This window comes from Enhydra lutris, unplaced genomic scaffold (genome assembly GCF_002288905.1).
Source record: "Enhydra lutris kenyoni isolate GAN:26980312 unplaced genomic scaffold, ASM228890v2 scaffoldscaffold1, whole genome shotgun sequence".
NCBI lineage: Eukaryota > Metazoa > Chordata > Mammalia > Carnivora > Mustelidae > Enhydra > Enhydra lutris.
The window spans coordinates 81648546-81660100 of NW_019154085.1; the positions used below are offsets into that span (position 1 = coordinate 81648546).

General features: G+C 35.2%; 1 pseudogene; it reads left to right on the forward strand.

Annotated features, from left to right (window-relative positions):
• The first annotated feature begins 650 nt into the window (after positions 1-650).
• Positions 651-1322, forward strand: LOC111140843 (annotated as a pseudogene).
• The last annotated feature ends 10233 nt before the right edge of the window (positions 1323-11555 follow it).

The window sequence follows — 11555 nt, forward strand, 5'->3', positions numbered from 1 at the left end:
CCAAAGGCAGAGGCTTAACCCACTGAGCCACCCAGGTGCCCCATGCCATCCTCCTTTTAATCACTCCTCAACCTACTGTAGCATGGTTTGTGCCAATCATGGTATAGACACTATGCTTAAAAAGCACCAAAATCTTCTAACTCCCAGGTCCAACCGCCTCTCTTCATATCCCCTTCTGTAAGCAGAAAGAATTAGGGGTCTCCAGGAAAAGAAAGGTGAGATATATCTTTCTTGGAAAAAGTCATTTTAGGCTCCCAGACATCTTGTAATCAATGCTACTTTCCCAAAACCCATTTCTTGCAGAACTCCTGGTATATGTTGAAATTGAGGAATTGACTTTGGTAGATAATGATTTTAAGGAAACACATAAAAACAAAAACAACAAAAATGTAAGAACAAAGAGACACTGTCAGGTCAGGAGATAGCCTAATCAAATCAGTGACAGTAAATCAGAGTTAAAACTCCCACTTCTGGTTCAAAAGTAGAGATTGGACTAACATTCTTGAGTTATCTTTGCCAGCTCTAAATACCTTTGAGCACTCATATACTGGACCAACTAAGCCAAAGAATTAATGATGCTATGACGCCAGTGGGCTCTGATGACTTCAACCTCATGTCATTTTAAGGCAACTTTTGTCCCTCCTCGCCCCATGTGTTTCATGGAGAGCAGGAGGTGCCTGGCTGCTCTGCAAAGATGCCTCAGCACCTTTGTCCTGTCCCGTTTGCCCTGCTGGCTGGCGTTTTCTCCCTTCACTCAGGGGGACAGTTGGAGTGAGGGTGAAGTGGACAACAAGGACAGATGCAACCAAGTGGCCCCCAACCTATGGGCGGAGTTCTCAGCCAGGGTGTCATCAGAGCCTAGGAAGGGCTCGTTACTTCAGCGGGACTGGGACGGGTCTCCGGGTCTGCCCGATCAGTACAATGGCATTTTCTCGATGGATGCGGGTGGCCAAGCCATAGGTGGCCAGTCCAGTTCCTCTCAATTCCCTGTGCTATTCCCCATCCTTCTTCTTGTCATCACCTACCTGATCATAAAAGAGTTAACATGCTGAGAATTTGAAGAATAAAGACGACATACATATTGGGCTGCTAGGATTCTGGAGTCTACTTAAAATATCTCTATCAGCAGGATTCTCTTGCTGTAGATTTTCTTGGACAGTGACTTATTTTGACTCTTTTGAGCCAGGAATGTTTCCTCCTACCTCTCTTTCACCTGTCAGATTCAAGAAACTGACCAGACATTCTTTCCACATGGGTTAAATACCATGGCAATTTTGAATGATACTCTAGCTGCTCTTAACTATAGCATGGTCCTCATGTAAACCCACACCAAAGCAAAAATTTTGGCAAAACTTAGTCATGATTGTTCTGTAAGAAGAGGGAAGAACAGCATTTGCCTACTTGTTAAAGACCAAGACCAAGAAACCTGCTATTCATTGTGTGGTTCATATATGTGTCATATCATTGTCATTATGGAGGACTTCCTGTTTGTTTTTGTTTTGTTTTTTTATGGAGGATTTTCTTAAGCATCATTCTAGAGCCTAGGCATCAAGAATATCTGAGTATTAAGTTTCAAGTAACATCTTAAAATTGTAAGATATTTACCTCATCTTTTTACTTTTTGTGTGTGTTGCCCTTATAAATTATAGAAAACACTTTAATGGAAATCAAACATGAAAATTTGAATACAGGACAATGCCTACTTTTCTATGTGTAATACTACATTTTTGCTAAGAAATACTAGTAGTGCTATTCAACTGCAATAGAAATACTTATTTATTCATTATATTAGGACAGCTAGGAAAGCAAAAAATATGTATTACTTTGACATTTTGTAGAAGCTACTTTCACTTTATTTTATTTTAAAGATTTTATTTATTTATTTATTTGACAGAGAGAGAGATCACAAGTAGGCAGAGAGGCAGGCAGAGAGAGAGGGGGAAGCAGGCTCCCTGCTGAGCAGAGAGCCCGATGAGGGACTCCATCCCGGGACCCTGAGATCATGACCTGAGCTGAAGGCAGAGGCTTAACCCTCCGAGCCACCCAGGTGCCCTTATAAGCTACTTTTAAATCAAAATAGTTTTCAATAATCATTAAATCAACAGAAGGTACATTATATATTTTTATTTATTCATTTATTTATTTAGAGTAAGACCCATGCCTAGCATGGGGCCCAATGTGGGGTCCGAACCCAAAACCCAGTGATCAAGACCTGAGATTGAGTCAGACTGCTTAACTGGCTGAGCCACCCAGTCACCCTGAGGTGCATTTATATTTTTTAATGGGGTATAATTCCTTATGTATTTGGTTTTGGTGTTTTGTTTTGTTTTGTTTTTACATATTTTCCTACTACATATTGGATTTGTAAGTATCTGACTCTTGATTTCAACTCAGGTCAAGATCTCAGAGTCTTGAGATCCAGCCCTGCCTCAAGCTCCATGCCCAATGGGGAGTCTGCCTGAGGTTCTCTCCTTCTCTCTCTACCCCTCCCCCTGCTCTCTTTCTCTCTTTCTCTCTCTCTCTCTCTTAAATAAATAAATAAATATATCTTTTTTAAAAAATCTATAATGATTGTCAATAACCTGTAAGATATAATTCTAAAATCTTCGCTTATAAGACTCATTGCCTCTTACTCACAGCTAAGCTTTTCAGGCCCATTCCCCAATACCCCCCTAACATGTCTGAAAACCACTCATGCCAAGCTATTTCCTCTTTTCCAAACACACCTTGCATCCCACACCCTTTACCTTTGTTTACTTTTTTCTCAGCCCCAAACCTTCCATGCCACATATCTCTCCCTGGAAAGATCTTTTTAAAAAAATATTAAAGGTAAACACTGTCTCTTCTCTGGAGTCTTGACATGTTTTCTCTAGTAATTATTCATTCACTCATCTGACTTTCCTCAGTACACTAAATATACAGTAGTGGAGTATTAAAATAAAACATATTACATTGTGTGTGTTTTTTTTTTACATTGGATGTGTTTTTACTTCCTAGGGAAAGGAGTCTGGTCCTAGCCACTTTTATTCCCAGCATGTTAAATCAAGAATTGAATCTAGATTTATTAAACAAATGAACTAACAAATTAATGAAAGTTTGAATGTACGATCTCTCCTCTCTCTCATTTTTTTACCCTTAACATTGAATTGGTCATAAGCTTCTATTTATTTTACTTTCAGATTGTCTCCTCAACCCATTCTTTCTTCTTTCCTCCATTTTCATTGCTTTGGTAGAACACCTAGATGCAAAGGGACATAACATTGTTTAATCAAATGATGTTAAAAGAGGCTTTTGATTTTTTTTAATATTGTATGGGAATTAAGGAAAGGAAGAAAAGTGTTAATGTCTTAACACTGTCACTTGAGTTAGAGTCCACATTTGACTATCAAAACTAAATGAACAATAAAATGATCATTGGAATCTTAAGATAATATTTTTTGTGGCCCATAGGAAGTTCGGGATTATCTAATTATTGGACATGCAATTATACTTCATGTTGAGTTATTCTAATATATTTAAGTTTCATCATTTCCCTTAGTTGACTTCACTACCGTCTCATTAGGAACCATCAAATACCTTTTTGACCATATTTCAAGCAAAGTCAGTGCTACTTTAACCAACTTCCTAATGTTTGTTAGCTCATCATAACTCTTCGTGTTGTGTCTTTGTAAATGTTTATATGTGCTAAACATTATTAAGCACATTCATGTGATGATAAAAATAATATCATAAAGACTTAGGTAGAGACAAATCTCAGAGAACTCTATGCACTTATTTTCAAAATTACAGAATTTTATTTTATTTTATTTTTTAAGATTTTATTTATTTGACAGAAAGAGCAAGTGCAAGTAGGCGGAGTGGCAGGCACAGGGAGAGAGAGAGTCAGGCTCCCTGCTGAGCAAGGAGCCCCATGTGGGACTCAATCCCAGGACCCTGGGATCATGATCTGAGCTGAAGGCAGTCGCTTAACCAACATCACTTAAACGGTATCCCGAAATTACAGAATTTTAAACGATGTATAGGAAGCATCTGATTTCATGGCTTTAAATTTCTGTCCGAAGTAGATTTTCCGCCACATTTACCAAATACAAACTATAATCCAGCTGGCCTATCTGCTACATACTCAAATTAGTGGATTCATTAAATATATGCCTGTTGTCATTGGTATTAAACACAACACAAGAAAAAAAAAAAAAACAGCAGTTATGTAAATCAGACTCAAAATAGACTTTTAGCCAAAATACCCGCACTCATTTCCAAAGTTCGGAAAAGGAGAAAATTGTTTACCTTCATTAATTACCAAATTAATGAGAAATTATAACTTATTCAAATGGTCAGCAAACAAAAAATATAAAATATTAATCATGCAGAACCATATAGTTTGTTCAACCAAAAAGTTAATTTGATTTTTTTAAACATCTGCATATAAGTGTTTATCTGTTTATACAATATTGTATTGTACATTCTAATCTACAGTTCTGCACTGCAGTAATTAGAAAGAATAGTCACACTTCCTGTATAATATACTACTATTTTTGTGTGGAATTCTAGTTAAAATTCTATCTTAGATTTCTTTTTCCAACCATGACTGAGTAACCAGTACTAGATTAACTATTCTGGTTTAAAAAACTATAAAGCTGAACAAAATAGATGAAGCATCAGATGACACATTTTTGGTGACAGGTAACACAGAACAGTAATCTATGAGACTGAGATGAGTCCCTCATTCCCCAGATTTTGGTGTGGAGACACTTTCCAAACTATAGCACAAAGACGTGGAGCCCAGGCATAGCACAACAATCTCCTTTATGTAGAAATTAATGAAACTATAAGAATTGTGTAAAAATGAAAAGGTTACATAATACCTAAAATGATCTTGAAAAATAAGAACAAAATTGGAAAATTCACATTATCTGATTTCAAAATTTACAACAAATTTACAATAATCAAGACACCATGACATTGGCTCAAGGGTAGACAAATAGACCAATGGAATAAAATAAGAGAATCTATAAATAGACACACATTTATATGGTCAATTGATTTTTATACACATCAAAGTAATTCAATGGAGAAAGAGAAGTTCTTTCAACAAAAGGTATTGGAACAACCGGATATTCATATGGAAAAAACCTAACTTCAAATGTGTCTCTCACAGTTCTTGAAAATTATTTCAGGAAGGATGATAGATCTCAACACAAAAGCTATTATAGGGTCCTAGAAATTCTTCATAGATTCTAATAAAAACCCTTTTTTAAAATATAAGTACTGCACATATTTTCTAAAATCCATGAATGTCTATTCACTTCACTTTTACATCACTTTCTTAATGGTATCTTTGATAACCAGAAGTTTTCAATTTTTATGAAGTTTAATTTATTATCTTATCCTTTTATGATTTGTGCTTTCTATGTCTTACCTAAGAAATATTTGACTCCAAGTTTGCAAATATATTCTCTATGTTTTCTTTATGATGTAGAGGTTCAAATTTTTAGAGAGGTTTTAGATATGACATCTTAAAGTGTGATGTAAAATAAACTACATGTTCTCTTGCTCAATTTTCTTGTATATCGTAACAACAAACATTATAGAGCGTTAAAATAAAACTAAAATGGCTCAGTTGGTAGAGCATGTGACTCTTGATTTGGGGGTCATGAATTCAAGCCCCATCCTGGGTGGAGAGAAATCTGACATAATAAATGCCCAGACTTGTGCTAGGTTTGGGAACACAAAGATGAATGAGACACAACTTAAGCCCTCAAATACCTTAGCTATTGAAATAGCTCTCAAATATTCTGAATGAAGCCAATTTTACTGGGACATGACCCACAGCCAATCTTCCTGACTCTCCAATCTTCCTGACTCTTGATTTACAAACAAATTTGGAGAACATTATGCACTAATTTTCTTTAGTAAGAGAGCTATAAATGAATTATTTTAAATTAAAATCCATCTGTACTTTATAGTCTCTAAATGTATTGCTGCGTACTGTTTGATTATATAAGCAGCTCAAAATCGATTATCATTGATAAAATGACATCAAAAATGGTGATTTCTTTTAACCTAAAATCGAGAATAGCAGCAAGTTAGGAATCACAGTACCACAAGGAGTAAGAACCTAAAAACGACATTTCCCAGACATCTTGGCAAGCAATTTTCTGTTTTAAATTCTGTCTAAGAGAGGTACTCAAGATGTGGAAGATTGAAGAGAAGGAGAAGCATTATTCTCCTCCAGAAGCAATGCATGTAACATATGTTTCTCAGACCATGAGTGCAAATAGCTTGTGTTGGAGTTGATCAAGAAGCAGGAGTGGGAAAATCAACCAGGGAAGGGAATAAAGCCAATAAAAGGACACTGACATGTGGATTACACTGTACTCAACTAGGGCTCAGTCCTGTTGAAGACCCTCTAAGAGACTATGTAGAGCAGATTTCAGGGAGAAAATTGAGGAGTAACAAAAAGTAGAAAAAAAAAACTGGAAAATAATGGTGTCAAAGAAGCCAAGGAAAAAGGAAATTTCAAAACTAACCACAGTATCAAAACTGAACAAAATTGGCAAGAAAGATAAGGTCCTAAAGTGTCTTTGAAATGGGCATTGATGGGGTCATTGATAATTGAAGCAAAGGCATTTTCAGTGGTATGACTGGGACAAAATTTGACTGAAGCAGGTTGAAATTTAGAAATTTAGCTGTGAAAGTGAGCAGAGAGTAAGAGAGGCTGTTAGGAAAAAATATATAAATGTTAATGTATTATAAATTCTATAACAGATACTTATATCATTTACTTATGTATACTTATGTATAGTTCACAAAACACTATATAAAACACATACATGGATGTGTTTATATATTATATAAAAACACAAAAATGTTATATAAATATAAATACAAATACTAAGATTTTTATATGCAACATTTCATCAGGTTTTTAAGACTTTATTATGCATAGTGAAATGGGATAATGTTCTCTTGATATATTAGTCTATCTGAGTACTCATTTTAAATGTACAAATTTTCCTCATACTTAATAACATTAAATAAAAAATTGAGCTCCTTTATATACTCTAAACATTTGGCTTCTATGTTTTTTCCATGCTAAAAGTGACAAAGCTTTTAATATATGAGAGCTGCCTACTAAAAGCTCAGAAATGCTTGTACTAATTGAAAATTTGTCAGTATGTTACCCTTGGATGCATGTGGATAAGTCACACTGGTATTAGGAGAATTACAAAAATGCAAAGCAATAAGGCTTTACAGTCTTTTATTTTTTAACACAATTCATGGTTCATGGATATGCTACCTCTTAAAATGTGAATTTAGAAAATCCTATTCTGAGCATAGTGGAAGCAGCTTCTTTTTTCCTATATTAGAATTTACATCTGCAGTACTATCTAAAATAATTCCATAGGTCTGCATTCAACCAACAGCACAAGAGCCTATGCTAAACATCAGAGATATGAGCATCAGGAAGACAGGCCTTGGAGTAAGTTTTTCAAACCACAGCTTGAGATCAATTAGAGTTTCATTAAATCAATATATTGGGTTGCACCAATGTTTCTAAAGAAAGGGAATGGAATGGAAGATATCAGAGTATATTTCCCTCAGCAAATATAAATATTGTTTCAAGAAATTTAATTTCAGTTTTATAGGTAACTCACATAAAAGGTATTTCTTATGATACCTGAAGGCAAAAAGATTTGAAAGTTATTGTTATAGACTATTTCATAATCTAGGGTGGTGGCTGAGGGAAGAGGGAGCTGTTTGATGATAAAATGTTAAGAGAGCGTTTCAATGTAATAATGTAAGTGCTATGGTAAAATGATATTCAGGGTTGTATGGAAGCTGGAGAAAAGGCATTTATTTAATCTAGCCTATAAGGTAATAGGTATTTTTAAGAAAAAAATAAATGCATATGTCTACCAATTATACTATTCAACAACACAAGGCTTTTTGTTAAATAAAGTGCTAAACGCGTTACATAAAAACAATTTGAAGTACTACTCTTAGAAATACTGTCATGCCTTATAAAATGCTGTACGATACTGCTTAGGTATTAAGCTACAATAACATGTCTTTAAATGGACTTAGGAAAAAAAGTTATATAGCTTTTATCCACGAATTTTTGGAGCTTACTTTTGAAATATATAGTTATAAAATATGTATTCAAACAAACATGATATTATTCACATTTGGATACATTTCAAATTGATTTTTAGCTTCATATTAAAGAAAAAAAAGTATGGGTCAAGAAGGCAACATACATATTTAAAACAGCCTCTGAGGAGTAGAGTGTTTCGGGTTTCAGGAACCGCTTATACAGTAACGATTCACAAGTCCACCCTCGGTTCCAGACCTGCATCTTCCAGTGTTGAGCATCGCCTTCCAAATTCCCACAAATACCTCAAATTCAACATTATCACATAAATTTTTATTCAAAAATAAGATTCTCTTCGTGGTGCCTGGCAGACTTGGTTGGTGGAGCATGGCACTCTTGATATTGGAGCCATGAGTTTGAGCCCCACATCACGTGTAGAGCTTACATTAAAATAAGAAGAAGAAGATTCTCTATGTGCCTGACCCGGTTAATGACATTGTCATCTAACTAGTTACTTGAGCTAGGAACCTAGTAGTTACCTTAAATTCCTTCCTCTCCATCAAATATCATTTCCAATTAGTTAATGAAATTGGTGGGTTTTCCAAACTTAATTTACCCCTCCCTTTTCTTTCGCCATCCACTGCTTTAATTCATCTCTTACGGAAGTTCAGTAGCCTTCATACCTCCCATCTTGCCTCCTCAAATCCAACCCCTTTTCTGCTGTCAGAGAGACGTTTCTGTAAAAGAAATCAAATGATGTTTTCCTCTCCTTAAAATTCTATGATAGCTCCTTATTTCTTATAAAATAAGATCTTTAGAATCCAAGAGTTTTCTACTAGCTTGACCTGAAAGACAGTAATCTTATTGGGCCATTATTACTTCTCACCCCTCACCAACCCATCAGCATGTTTAATGTCAGATGTCTGTTACTGGCTGTTACCTCCTTTACCTCTGCAACTTCCATCATCCTTCCACCTCATGTGCACATTATTTTCTTAGGAATACTAAGCTGCCTGTTGACCCTGAGGACACAGTTCTGTCCGAAGCTATGATTTTTCACAGCCAACCCCTTTTTCCTGCAGTTGTAACTTTCCTTTTATCATCGCTTCAAGACTCAACACAAATGTTCCCACATGGTTTCATGCTTATCTTTTTTTCTGAACTTTTTGAGATTTTCTTTTCTAAAGTCCTGGAATTATTATTAGAGGCAAAGTTAACTATTACCTCTTCTGTATTCCAATTGACTCTTGTTTTATTCTATCATATAATAATTTTATTAATATATGAATTATTATATTATGATACAATATTTCATAATTTTTTATGTTTTTATCTCCACCTAGATCGTGAAACTTCAAGGTTTGGGACTTTATTTACCATTGTATCCTGAACTTGTAGCACGGTCTAAAACCTAGGAAGTGGATTTAGTAATAAAGATTGTCGAATAAATAAATCAACATAAGACAAAAGCGCAAATATCATTTTGACTGTTATTTTAAATACTGCCTTTCCTCCAAAGAGTCCATGATAATAATATGTGATCATTAGGCTACATCCAAATTAAACTTGAAGATGATTATCATTGTCACGTGCTTATATATATACAAAACCTTACAGTATTATGTTATTTCTGTTTTTTTCAGTATTAGAGGGACTGATTTCAACTTTGTCAGGATCCTTTTCTTTCACTATGCATTTTGTGTCATGGGATATCCTTTTTCAATATGGAAAAGCAAGTGGGGGGAACAGAAAAAAAGACTAATTTGGCATGCATTGATCTTGGCACAAATATGATTTCTCTTCCTGACTTGGTTAACAGTTCCTTCAGTATTTTGCTCAAAATCCATATACTAGACTATAATTTATAAGATTCACATTTTCCAGCCCTGAAAACCAAAATTGTTTGTCTTTAGTTGCTTATTTTTAAAAAAATCAAAGTTCTGGGTGCCCAGGTGGCTCAGTAGATTAGGCATCTGCCTTTGACTCAGGTCATGATCCCAGGGTCCTGAGATCAAGCTCCACATCAGGCTCCCTGCTCCACAGAGAGCATGCCTCTCCCTCTCCCTCTGCTGGTCTGTCTCTCAAATTGATAAACAAAATCTTTTTTTAAAAAATCAAAGTCGGGGTGCCTGGGTGGCTCAGTGGCTTAAAGCCTCTGCCTTCCTCTCAGGTCATGATCCCAGGGTCCTGGGATGGAGCCCCACATCAGGCTCTCTGCTCAGCAGGGAGCCTGCTTCCCCCCTCCCTCTCTGTCTGCTGCTCTCCCTGCTTGTGATATCTATCAAATAAATAAATAAAATTTTTAAAAAAAAAAAATCAAATTTGCTTATCTAGGCTTTCATAACTTCTCATGTTCTTCAGCATTCCTCAAAAGTTTCGGACAGTTCTTTGATCACAAGTAAGAAAAGAAAAATTCATGCATTTTTAAAAATATAAGTCAATCAGCCCCAAAATATGAATTCATTGAAGTGACTATACTTTAATTTATTACCAATTTTCAATTTCCTCTTAGTTATGTTTGCTTCTTAATTTGGAGGCCTTTCCCTTTTAATAGGTAAAACAGGAGCAAAATACAGATTGAGTACTTGCACTTTTTCCTAACCTCTGTAAACACTACACCAATGACTCCAAATGGCAAGCCTGCCTTTACTTCATGTTCCCTCTCCTTCTTGCTTCAAAATATGCTTTAATTCCATATTTTAATTATTTGTAGGATATTTCAAAAAGCAAATTTATTATGAACTTAGTCTTCCTAATTATCACTTTATAAACCCCTACCACGCTTGGTATTCATTTTCTTCCCATCTTCTATACAAAGCCTTTAAGTCTCCTTGTGGCATGTTATTCACATTGGTTTCTTCCGTTGCCGTTCCCTATTCATTATCCGTGGAACACATTGTAGATACATTCTGCATTTCCTTTCAAACTTCCCAGCCATCTCAAGCCACATTTTCAGTTAAGTCTCCAACCATGGTTTCATGCGAAATTTTTTTCTGCAATTTTTGAAATTTTCTTTTCTAAAATCCACTCTCTATACTGGACTATGCTTAGCATTTCTCTCAAGGTGCACATCTATTCCCCCATCATCAATCAAATCTTTCTTATTTAGAATTAATCACAAGCAATTCCCCTTAGTCTCTTTCGACCTTTCCAGAGATGAGATTATGAGAAAAATGTGGCAAGAATTTTTCAGAAGATCAGCTGTTACAGAATTTGATTTCTTCAAGAAACAGAGATGGGGGTGACAGTGATACATTCATAATAACTCTGAATTAGTTTCAGAAGCTTTTAGATAATGCTCTACTACTTGTTATTTGTGTGACTTTAAGAAAGTTGTTTATCTCTGATCCTGTTTTCTCATCTGTAAAATTTAGTTATAAATACTTTCTACAGTTGTTATGAAGATCAAATGAAATAATATGAATTTAATTAGCATATGGCAGACAACATAATATGGATA